This window comes from Lithobates pipiens, unplaced genomic scaffold (assembly GCF_037356315.1).
Source record: "Lithobates pipiens isolate NorthernLeopardFrog02 unplaced genomic scaffold, aLitPip1_a1.2 Scaffold_28, whole genome shotgun sequence".
NCBI classification, from domain to species: domain Eukaryota; kingdom Metazoa; phylum Chordata; class Amphibia; order Anura; family Ranidae; genus Lithobates; species Lithobates pipiens.
Window position 1 is genome coordinate 82911700 of NW_027507789.1, and position 12739 is coordinate 82924438.

General features: G+C 45.4%; 2 pseudogenes; both read right to left on the reverse strand.

Annotated features, from left to right (window-relative positions):
- Window positions 1-6777: 6777 nt before the first annotated feature.
- Window positions 6778-6897, reverse strand: LOC143937007 (5S ribosomal RNA; annotated as a pseudogene).
- Window positions 6898-6995: 98 nt separating this feature from the next.
- LOC143937381 (5S ribosomal RNA) lies at window positions 6996-7114 on the reverse strand (annotated as a pseudogene).
- Between the last annotated feature and the right edge of the window lie 5625 nt (window positions 7115-12739).

Below are 12739 nucleotides of genomic sequence, written 5' to 3' on the forward strand. Positions count from 1 at the left end.
GGAAACCAATTTTAAGATCTTTACTCGTTGGTACCTGACACCGTCCAGATTAAGCAAATGCTACCCCTTGTCCTCGGATCGGTGCTGGCGCTGTGGGGAAGAAAGAGGCACACTCCTCCATGTGTTCTGGTCCTGCTCCAGGTTGCGACCGTTTTGGGAGGAGGTCCGTCGCATCTCTCAGAAGTTTGCGGCCTACCCCATCCCGGATGATGCCGCTTTCTTTTTACTTCATCTCTCAGAGGCTTCCTTTAAAACGTATAGGAAATCACTCATATGTCACCTCCTCAATGCCGCTAAGGCGTGCATCCCCCTTCACTGGAACATAGCTCCCCCCGACTGTGGCTCAATGGCTGCAGAAAATAGAGGATATACGGAAAATGGAGGACCTAATTCTTACTGCACAACACAAACAAGAAATATATAAAAAAAACTGGGACATCTGGTGTTTGTTCATATTCTCCACTGAAGGCCAATCGTTGCTGAAGCCCTGACTCTCCCCTGGCTCCCCTACTATGGAACTGTCGACCTGCACCACCGCCATGTCTGCCTCTCTGTCTATTGACTGTCCCTTCCCTTCTCTGTTTATCCCTGCCCTCTTTCCCCCTCCTTTCCCCCTTTCCTTTTTCCCCCTTTTTGTTTTCCTTTTTTTCTTTCTCTCTCTATCTCTACCCCCGTTCTTCCTTGATGCTTCCCCTTATACACCTCCGGCGACTCTGGGCTTCCTCCCCTCGCTTAGGAGGAGGAGGCACAGAAACTGTACTCCGCTTCTGTACCCTTTCAATGAGCTCTCATCCCCACGGTTTTTCTTCCTGCTTACTACAGGTGGAAGCAAGGACCCCTTATCTACCCATTTGTTTTACCATGTCTTCTTTCATTGCACTACTCGGGTTGTTACTCTCTCTTATACCGGAATGCTTTCTGTATTTATGGCTCTAATTGTTCTTTCTGTTTGTATTGTGGGGTATGCCCCTAACCGGAGATAAATACAATAAATTTTATTTTTGAAAAAAAACTAGCCGGTCCTCTGTATACACTAGCAAGTCTGTGTAACCAAGCCTCTCTCTCTGTATACCCTAGCCACCATCTCTGCATAAGCAGGACGTTCTTCTGTATAATCTAGCCTATCTGTATACACTAGTCTGTCTTTCATACACATTAGCCTCTACGTATAAACTAGCCGGTCTACTGTATACACTAGACCATCTGTATACACTAGCAAGTCTGCATACTCCTGCCTCACTGTGTAACCCAGCCTCTCTCTCTGTATACCTTAGCCTCCATCTCTGCATACCCAGGACGTTCTTCTGTATAATCTAGCCTATCTGTATACACTAGCCTGTCTTTTGTACACATTAGCCTCTCTGTATAAACTAGCCGGTCTACTGTATACACTAGTCCATCTGTATACACTAGCAAGTCTGCATACACCTGCCTCTCTGTGTAACCCAGCCCCTCTCTCTGTATACCTAAGCCTCCATCTCTGCATACCCAGGACGTTCTTCTGTATAATATAGCCTAACTGTATACACTAGCCTGTCTTTTGTACAAATTAGCCTCTCTGTATAAACTAGTTGGTCTACTGTATACACTAGCAAGTATGTATACTCTAGCCTCTCACTCTGTATACCCTAGCCTCCATCTCTGCATACCCAGGATGTTTTTCTGTATAATCTATCCTATCTGTATACACTAACCTGTCTTTTGTAAACATTAGCCTCTCTGTATAAACTAGCCGGTCTTCTGCATACACGAGCCTCTCTGTATATCCTTGGATGTCTTTTGTATACACTAGCTTCTCTTTATACATTAGCTCTCTGTATACCCAAGCCTCCCTGTATACACTAGTCCGTCTGTATACACTAGCAAGTCTGCATACACCAGCCCCTCTGTGTAACCCAGCCTCTCTCTCTGTATACCCTGGCCTCCATCTCTGCATACCCAAGATGTTCTTCTCTATAATCTAGCCTATTTGTATACACTAGCCTGTCTTTTGCACACATTAGCCTCTCTATATAAACTAGCCGGTCTTCTGTATACACTAGTCCGTCTGTATACACTAGCAAGTATGTATACTCTAGCCTCTTTCTCTGTATACCCTAGCCTCCATCTCTGCATACCCAGGACGTTCTTCTGTATAATCTAGCCTATCTGTATACACTAGTGTATACAGACGGACTAGTGTATACAGAGGACCGGCTAGTTTATACAGAGAGGCTAATGTGTACAAAAGACAGGCTAATGTATACAGATAGGCTAGATTATACCGAAGAACGTCCTGGTATGCAGAGCGCTCAGCACCATGGGATGGCCAACAGGAGTAATATAAGGGACACTCCTCACCCCCCCCCCTACCAGATCTGACTTTCATCCCCTTGCCCTCTCTGCCCCGGTCATCTGGTGGCAGTTTTATGCATTCCCGTGCCCCCACCCATTCATAATCGTTACCGACCTTTCCTTCCGCTGCTCACAGGAACACGCTGGATGACTTGTCTAATTAACCAACTTGTACAAGACACCGCTATCCTCCTGTCTGACACCGGTCCCCCTTGGAGGCTTTACCCCTCACTGTGTGGGTGGTCCCTGCCTCCCCCTGGATGCTCCACATATACCCCGATGACATTGTCGGAGGGGCACCACTTGACAGGACACAGGGCTGTCATGCCGGTGGCATCTCCCATTGGAGGAAGGGATGATGGCCCCAACCCCTTGGCAGCTCCCCTGGGTTCTCCAGGATTCTCTGGTGGACCCTGGGGGCCGATATCTTTTTCTTAGGGGCCACATTGGAGAGCTCCTTTTTACATTTGCCACTATGTACGCTCCCAATGATCACCAAGACACGTTCCTCAGAACTACCCTGCACAGATTATGTGACTTTCGGGAGGGCCAGTTGATATTAGGTGGGGACTTTAATGTCCCCTTTCGCCATCGGTTGACACTTCTGCCTCTTGCTCCTCGCTCCTCATTTCCTCTAGAAAGCGGATTACTAAGTGTTTAGTGAATGACCAATTAGTTGATGTCTGGCGTCTGCAACACTCCGGGGGAAGGGACTACTCTTTTTGCTCTTCCCCTCACAAATCATACTTGAGGATAGACTTATTGATTCCACATGACCAACTGTACTTGGTGAGCTCTTCCTCCATCGGCCATATTACTTGGTCCGACCACGCTCCTGTAGCCCTTACCTACACCCTCTCTAGGAACCCCTCACCTAGGTCTCTATTCTGACACCTTAATGAGAGCCTCCTCCAGATACCGGAAGTTTTAGCAGCTGTGACTAGGGAATAATTTGGGAGGCTCACAAGTCAGTACTCCGCAGGGTACTTATCAGGCACGGGGCACGCATCAAACAAACACGGAAGGAACAGCTTGCTAATCTGTTTCGTGAACTTGCCTCTGTGGAAGCAAAACATAAACATGCCCCCTCACAGACCTTAGAGATTGAATTGGGGACACTCCGTACCCAGATTACTGACCTACTCCATTATAAAGCGAAAGCGGCACTCCAGTTTTGTCGTAAACTGACGTAGGAGTCAGGGGACAAATGCGGAAAAATCTTAGCCAGGTCGGTAAAGGAGTTGAAATCTGCCTCTTACATACCACAGTTGATAGATGAGAATGGCCAGAGGGCCTCTACCCCAACACAAATAGCCAAAGTCTTTGAAAAATTTTACTCTGATCTCTACAACCTGCCCGATTCAGGGTCCGGACAGGACAATAAAGACAGATATGTAACCGGTTCTGGACTACCAACCCTCTCATCGGAATCACGGGAGTACTTGGAGGACCCGATCACACTGGAAGAAGTCCAGATGGCCGTGGGTCCTCCGAAGGTGGGTAAGGCTTCGGGCCCTGACGGATATACTGTACAATACTATAAGACCTTCCTCCCTATTCTCGCCCGCGCTTGGTGAATTTATTTAATACTTTGAGCTTGAATGGGGATTTTCCTGAGGATACCCTTAGAGCCCACATCTTGTTGATACCTAAGGAGGGCAAAGACCCGGGCCTATGTGGGCGCTACCGACCCATTTCCCTCCTAAATTCGGTCCTAAAACTATTCTCTAAAATCCTCGCCATGCGATTGGCACAGCACTTGCAGTCCCTTATACACATTGACCAGTTAGGTTTTATTCCCACCAGGGAAGATAGGGACAACACTGCTTACCCTGGTCCATAAAACAAAGTCACCTGGGACCCCTTGTCTTTTCGTGAGCACTGATGCAGAGAAGGCCTTTGATCGGGTCAAATGGACATTCATGTTCTCGGTCCTTCGCCATATAGGTCTGAGTGAACGGATGCTGGCATGGATAAGTAAGATATACTCACGCTCCCTTCAGCTCAAGTCAAAGCGAATGGGGTGCTCTCATCTCCCCTTGACATCGGGAATGGGACCAGACAGGGTTGTCCCCTGACGCCCCTATTATTCGCACTGTCATTGGAACCCTTTCTCTCCACAATTCGACAAAACTCAGACATAACGGGACTCCAAATGGGTACTATTGAGTGCAAGATATCTGCCTACGCGGATGACATGCTGTTCTCGCTGACGAATCCCAGAGTTTCCTTGCCAAATCTCCTTCGGGAATTCCAGATATACGGGATACTTCTTGAAATCAGAGGCCATGGGGGTTGCAGTCCCCCCGCAAACGTTACTAGACTTGCAGTCCAATTTTCGATTTAAATGGACCCATACAGCCCTTAAGAACTTAGGTACTTAAATTCCACCGGACATCACGCGTACGTTTATATTGAACTTCCCCCCACCCCTTGTCACAAAGATCCGCAGTTTGCTTCACGGGTGGCTTTCTGGCCTCCATTCCTGGTTCAGGAGATGCAATCTCATTAAAATGAACATACTCCCTAAATTTACCTATCTTTTCCAAGCTCTCCTGATCCAGATTCCAGTCCCGTTTTTTAAGCAAGCTCAATCCCTGCTCACTCAATTTAACTGGGCCCACAAAAATCCCAGACTTAAGAGGTCAAAGCTGACATTGTCTAAACAACAGGGAGGGTTGGTTCTCCCTGACTTGTGACGCTACTACCTGGCCTCCCATCTGGGGCGTGTATTGGACTGGAATCAAAACAAACTTTCTAAGCTCTGGGTGCAACTGGAACAATCTGACTCCCGAATTCCGCTAAGAAGCGCCATGTGGTGCTATAAGGATTTACCCACAGAATTGACGTCACATCCCACTATAGGGGCTTCGTTGAAAGTCAGTCACCTGATCGCTACCCAAAACACACTCACGTCTTTGACTTCCCCCCTATTCCCTATACGTGGCCATCCAAACTTTGAACCGGGGACCCACTTAGAAATTCCAACCTAGAAGATGCATCTAAATTCGTCATTGACGGAAAATGGCCTTCTTTCTCAACCCTAACAGATCCGACAGGGCTTTTCCAACTGCCTTTTTGGAGAGCGGCGCAATGACATAATTTTCTCCATTCCATTCCCAATCCTCAAACTTTCACCCGACCTCAGACGGAGTTTGAGACTCTATGCAGGAGCGAAGGCCCTTTTCAAGCAGATCACCTACACTTAACCTGTCTGTCCAACTGGGAAAAAGACCTTATTTGCTCGTTTTCCCCAGCACAGAGACAACGCATTATCACTTTGGCTCTCAAAACCTCACTGTGCACGAAGATACAGGAGACAAATTTTAAACTTCTCACCAGGTGGTATTTGACACCATCAAAGCTGCATAAATGTTTCCCCTCTTCCTCGAACATATGCTGGAGGTGTGGAGAAGAAGAGGGCACGTTGCTCCACATTTTTTGGTCCTGCCCCAGCTTGGTGGACTTCTGGACAGAGATCCGATGCATAACACAAAAATTCACAGACTTCTCCATCCCAGAAAAGGCTGCATTCTTTCTCTTGCACCATTCACAGATTCCCATTAAGAAGTACAAAATATCAATTTTACGGCATGTGATAAATGCGGCGAAATCCTGCATCCCTCTCTATTGGAGAAAATGTTTCCCCCCTTTCATTACTCACTGGCTTAGCAAAATAGAGGACATTAAAAAAATGGAGGACTTGATCCTCACATCACAAGGTAAACAATAATTTTTTAAACAAACCTGGGACATCTGGAATACCTTTATATTCTCGCTGGAAGGATGTCGCCTGCTATCGCCTTAGTGCTCTGAGCTTTCCTTGACTGGCCCCTTGGGCAGTGGCTGCCCTTGTGTCTCATCCCCTCTTCTCCTTTCCTGATCTTTCACACCTTCTCTTTTCTGCCTTCTTCCCCTATCTCTCACCCCCTTCACCCCCTCTCTCTTTTGAAAAAAGTGGAAAATTGGGAATGACGGCCCCACACCCCCCTCTGGATGGATTATGCCGGAGGGACCTGGGGTTTGTGTGACCCTGGATCTTGGTACAGTACTTTATCCGTGCCTCGAATCATTATGATTGATGGAATGCAGATTCACAGTTGTGAATATACCTGTATCAAGTATTGTTCAGCTGCTTTTTGCTCTGTATTTCTCTGTTGTATTATGTACTCTGGGGACCGCCTTCCCCTGTTTGGAGAAAAAATTATATTTGAAAAAAAAAAAGAAGCCTATGACACCTGGTATTCCCAGGCAGTCTCCCATCCAGGCATTAACCAGGCCCGACCCTGCTTAGCCTCCAAGATCAGATGAGATGGAACAGATTCAGGGTGATGTGGCCGTAGCCAATATCTTCAGGCACTCTCAACTCTCTTGACAAACGCCAAGATGGTCACCTTGGGAACAAGCGGAAAAAAATAGGTCAACGCCAACAACATAAAAAGAAGCCTACGGCACCTGGAAATCCCAGGCGGTCTCCCATCCAGGTACTAAACTTGTCCCAAACCTGCTTAGCTTCTGAGATCAGATGAGATTGGGCTCTTTCAGGGTGATGTGGCCGTAGGAGATTTCTTCAGGCACTCTCAACCCTCTTGACTAACGCCAAGATGGTCACCTTGGGAAACAAACAAAAAAAACAAGTCAACGCCAACAACATAAGAAGAATTCTACAGCACCTAGTATTCCTAGGTGGTCTCCCATCCAGGTATTAACAAGGCCCGACCCTATTTAGCCTCTGAGATCAGACGAGATCTGGTGCTTTCAGGGTGATGTGGCCGTAGTAGATTTCTGCAGGCACTCTCAACCCTCTTGACTAATGCCAAGATGGTCACCTTGGGAAACAAACAAAAAAAACATGTCAACGCCAGCAACATAAAAAGAAGCTTACAGCACCTAGTATTCCCAGGTGTTCTCCAGTCCAGGTACTAGCAAGGCCCGACCCTGTTTAGCATCTGAGATCAGAGGAGATCGGGCGCTTTCAGTGTTATGTGCCCATAGGCAATCTCTTTGGGCACTCTCAACCCTCTTGACAAGTGCCAAGATAGTCACCTTGAGATACAAGCGAAAAAAAACAGGTCAATGTCAACAACATAAAAAGAAGAATACGGCACCTGGTATTTCAACGCCATCTCCCATCCAGGTACTAACTAGGCCCAACCCTTCTTAGCCTCCGAGATGAGAAGAGATAGGGCTCTTTCAGGGTGAAGCTGCTGTAAGCGATCTCTTTGGGCACTTTAAACCCTCTTGACAAATGCCAAGATGGTCACCTTGGGAAACAAGCGAAGAAAAAAAACGAATCAACGCCAACAACATAAAAAGAAGCCTACAATAACTGGTATTCCCAGGTGGTCTCCCATCCAGGTACTAACCAGGCCTGATTCTTCTTAGCCTTTAAGATAAGACGAGATTGGGTGCTTTCAGAGTGATATGGCCATAGGCAATCTCTCCACGCACTCTCAACCCTCTTGACAAACACCAAGATGGTCACCTTGGGAAACAAGCGAAAAAAAAACAGGTCAATGCCAAAAGCATAAAAAGAAGCCTACGACAGCTGGTATTCCCAGGGGGTCTCCCATCCAGGCACTAACATGGCCCGACTCTTCTTAGCCTCCAACATCAAACGAGATCGGGTGCTTTCGGGGTGATGTGCCCATAGGCAATCTCTTCAGGCACTTTCAACCCTCTTAACAAATGCAAAGATGGTCCCCTTGGGAAACAAGGAAAAAAAAAAAGTCAATGCCAACAAACTAGCCGGTCTTCTGCATACACGAGCCTCTCTGTATACCCTTGGTTGTCTTTTGTATACACTAGCTTCTCTTTATACATTAGCTCTCTGTATACCCAAGCCTCTCTTTATACACTAGTCCGTCTGTATACACTAGCAAGTCTGCATACACTAGCCTCTCTGTGTAACCCAGCCTCTCTCTCTGTATACCCTAGCCTCCATCTCTGCATACCCAGGACGTTCTTCTGTATAATCTAGCCTATTTGTATACACTAGCCTGTCCTTTGTAAACATTAGCCTCTCTGTATAAACTAGCCAGTCCTCTGTATACACTAGTCCATCTGTATACACTAGCAAGTATGCATACTCTAGCCTCTCTCTCTGTATACTCTAGCCTCCATCTCTGCATACCCAGGACGTTCTTCTGTATAATCTAGCCTATCTGTATACAATAGCCTGTCTTTTTTACATGTTAGCCTCTCTGTATAATCTAGCGGGTCTTCTGTATACACTAGTCCTTCTGTATACATTAGCAAGTCTGTGTAACCCAGTCTCTCTCTCTGTATACCCTAGCCTCCATCTCTGCATACCCAGGACGTTTTTCTGTATAATCTAGCCTATCTGTATACACTAGCATGTCTTTTGTACACATTAACCTCTCTGTATAAACTAGCCGGTCTTCTGTATACAAGAGCCTCTCTGTATACCCTTGGTTGCCTTTTGTATACACTAGCTTCTCTTTATACATTAGCTCTCCGTATACCAAGCCTCTCTGTATACACTAGTCCGTCTGTATACACTAGCAAGTCTGCATACACTAGCCTCTCTGTGTATAACAGCCTCTCTCTTTGTATACTCTAGCCTCCATCTCTGCATACCCAGGATGTTCTTCTGTATAATCTAGCATATCTGTATACACTAGCCTGTCTTTTGTACACATTAGCCTCTCTGTATAAACTAGCCGGTCCTCTGTATACACAAGTCCATCTGTATACACTAGCAAGTCTGTGTAACCAAGCCTCTCTCTCTGTATACAGTAGCCTCCATCTCTGCATAACCCGGACGTTATTCTGTATAATCTAGCCTATCTGTATACACTAGACTGTCTTTTGTACACATTAGCCTTACTGTATAAACTAGCCGGTCTACTGTATACACTAGTCCATCTGTATACACTAGCAAGTCTGCATACTCCTGCCTCTCTGTGTAACCCAGCCTCTCTCTCTGTATACCCTAGCCTCCATCTCTTCTGCATACCCAGGACGTTCTTCTGTATAATCTAGCCTATCTGTATACACTAGCCTGTCTTTTGTACACATTAGCCTATCTGTATGAACTAGCCGGTCTTCTGTATACACTAGTCCGTCTGTATACACTAGCAAGTATGCATACTCTAGCCTCTCTCTCTGTATACCCTACCTCCATCTCTGCATACCCAGGACGTTCTTCTGTATAATCTAGCCTATCTGTATACACTAGCCTGTCTTTTGTAAACATTAGCCTCTCTGTATAAACTAGCCGGTCCTCTGTATACATGAGCCTCTCTGTATACCCTTGGATGTCTTTTGTATACACTAGCATCTCTTTATACATTAGCTCTATTATCTGTATACACTAGCCTGTCTTTTGTACACATTAGCCTATCTGTATGAACTAGCCGGTCTTCTGTATACACTAGTCCGTCTGTATAAACTAGCAAGTCTGCATACTCTAGCCTCTCTGTGTAACACAGTCTCTCTCTCTGTATACCCTAGCCTCCATCTCTGCATACCCAGGACCTTCCTCTGTATAATCTAGCCCATCTGTTTACACTAGCCTGTCTTTTGTAAACATTAGCCTCTCTGTATAAACTAGCCGGTCTACTGTATACGCTAGTCCATCTGTATACACTAGCAAGTATCCATACTCTAGCCTCTCTCTCTGTATACTATAGCCTCCATCTCTGCATACCCAGGATGTTCTTCTGTATAATCTAGCCTATCTGTATACAACAGCCTGTCTTTTTTACACATTAGCCTCTCTGTATAAACTAGCGGGTCTTCCGTATACACTAGTCTTTCTGTATACATTAGCAAGTCTGTGTAACCCAGCCTCTCTCTCTGTATACCCTAGCCTCCATCTCTGCATACCCAGGAAGTTTTTCTGTATAATCTAGCCTATCTGTATACACTAGCCTGTCTTTTGTACACATTAGCCTCTCTGTATAAACTAGCCGGTCTTCTGTATACATGAGCCTCTCTGTATACCCTTGGATGTCTTTTGTATACACTAGCATCTCTTTATACATTAGCTCTCTGTATACCAAGCCTCTCTGTATACACTAGTCTGTCTGTATACACCAGCAAGTCTGCATACACTAGCCTCTCTGTGTATCCCAGCCTCTCTCTTTGTATACTCTAGCCTCCATCTCTGCATACCCAGGACGTTCTTCTGTATAATCTAGCCTATCTTTATACACTAGCCTGTCTTTTGTACACATTAGCCTCTCTGTATAAACTAGCCAGTCTACTGTATACACTAGTCCATCTGTATACACTAGCAAGTCTGCATACTCCTGCCTCTCTGTGTAACCCAGCCTATCTCTCTGTATACCTTAGCCTCCATCTCTGCCTACCCAGGACGTTCTGCTGTATAATCTAGCCTATCTTTATACAATAGCCTGTTTTTTGTACACGTTAGCCTCTCTGTATAAACTAGCCGGTCTACTGTATACACTAGTCCATCTGTATACACTAGCAAGTATGCATACTCTAGCCTCTCTCTCTGTATACTCTAGCCTCCATCTCTGCATACCCAGGACGTTCTTCTGTATAATCTAGCCTATCTGTATACAATAGCCTGTCATTTTTACACGTTAGCCACTCTGTATAAACTAGCAGGTCTTCCGTATACACTAGTCCTTCTGTATACATTAGCAAGTCTGTGTAACCCAGCCTCTCTCTCTGTATACCCTATCCTCCATCTCTGCATACCCGGGAAGATTTTCTGTATAATCTAGCCTATCTGTATACACTAGCCTGTCTTTTGTACACATTAGCCTCTCTGTATAAACTAGCCGGCCTTCTGTATACACGAGCCTCTCTGTATACCCTTGGTTGTCTTTTGTATACACTAGCTTCTCTTTATACATTAGCTCTCTGTATACCAAGCCTCTCTGTAAACAATAGTCCGTATGTATACACTAGCAAGTATGCATACACTAACCTCTCTGTGTATCCCAGCCTCTATCTTTGTATACTCTAGCCTCCATCTCTGCATACCCAGAACGTTCTTCTGTATAATCTAGACTATCTGTATACATTAGCCTGTCTTTTGTACACATTAGCCTCTCTGTATAAACTAGCCGGTCCTCTGTATACACAAGTCCATCTGTATACACTAGCAAGTCTGTGTAACCAAGCCTCTCTCTCTGTATACCCTAGCCTCCATCTCTGCATAACCCGCACGTTCTTCTGTATAATCTAGCCTATCTGTATACACTAGACTGTCTTTTGTACACATTAGCCTCTCTGTATAAACTAGCCGGTCTTCTGTATACACTAGTCCGTCTGTATACACTAGCAAGTCTGGATACTCTAGCCTCTCTGTGTAACACAGTCTCTCTCTCTGTATACCCTAGCCTCCATCTCTGCATAACCCGGACGTTCTTCTGTATAATCTAGCCTATCTGTATACAATAGCCTTTTTTTTGTACACGTTAGCCTCTCTGTATAAACTAGACGGTGTTCCGTATACACTAGTCCGTCTGTATACACTAGCAAGTCTGTGTAACCCAGCCTCTCTCTCTGTATACCTTAGCCTACATCTCTGCATACCCAGTAAATTTTTCTGTATAATCTAGCCTATCTGTATACACTAGCTTGTCTTTTGTACACATTAGCCTCTCTGTATAAACTAGCCGGTCTTCTGTATACACTAGTCCGTCTGTATACACTAGCAAGTATGCATACTCTAGCCTCTCTCTCTGTATACCCTAGCCTCCATCTCTGCATACCCAGGACGTTCTTCTGTATAATCTAGCCTATCTGTATACACTAGCCTGTCTTTTGTACACATTAGCCTCTCTATATAAACTTGCCGGTCTTCTGCATACAGGAGCCTCTCTGTATACCCTTGGTTGTCTTTTGTATACACTAGCTTCTCTTTATACATTAGCTCTCTGTATACCCAAGCCCCTCTGTATACACTAGTCCATCTGTATACACTGGCAAGTCTGCATACACCATCCTCTCTGTGTAACCCAGTCTCTCTCTCTTTATACCCTAGACTCCATCTCTGCATACCCAGGACGTTCTTCTGTATAATCTAGCCTATCTGTATACACTAGCCTGTCTTTTGTACACATTAGCCTCTCTGCATAAACTAGCCGATCTTCTGTATACACGAGCCTCTCTGTATACCCTTGGTTGTCTTTTGTATACACTAGCTTCTCTTTATACATTAGCTCTCTGTATACCCAAGCATCTCTGTATACACTAGTCCATCTGTATACACTAGCAAGTCTGCATACACCATCCTCTCTGTGTAACCCAGTCTCTCTCTCTTTATACCCTAGACTCCATCTCTGCATACCCCGGACGTTCTTCTGTATAATCTAGCCTATCTGTATACACTAGCCTGTCTTTTGTACACATTAGCCTCTCTGTATAAACTAGCCAGTCTTCTGTATACACTAGTCCATCT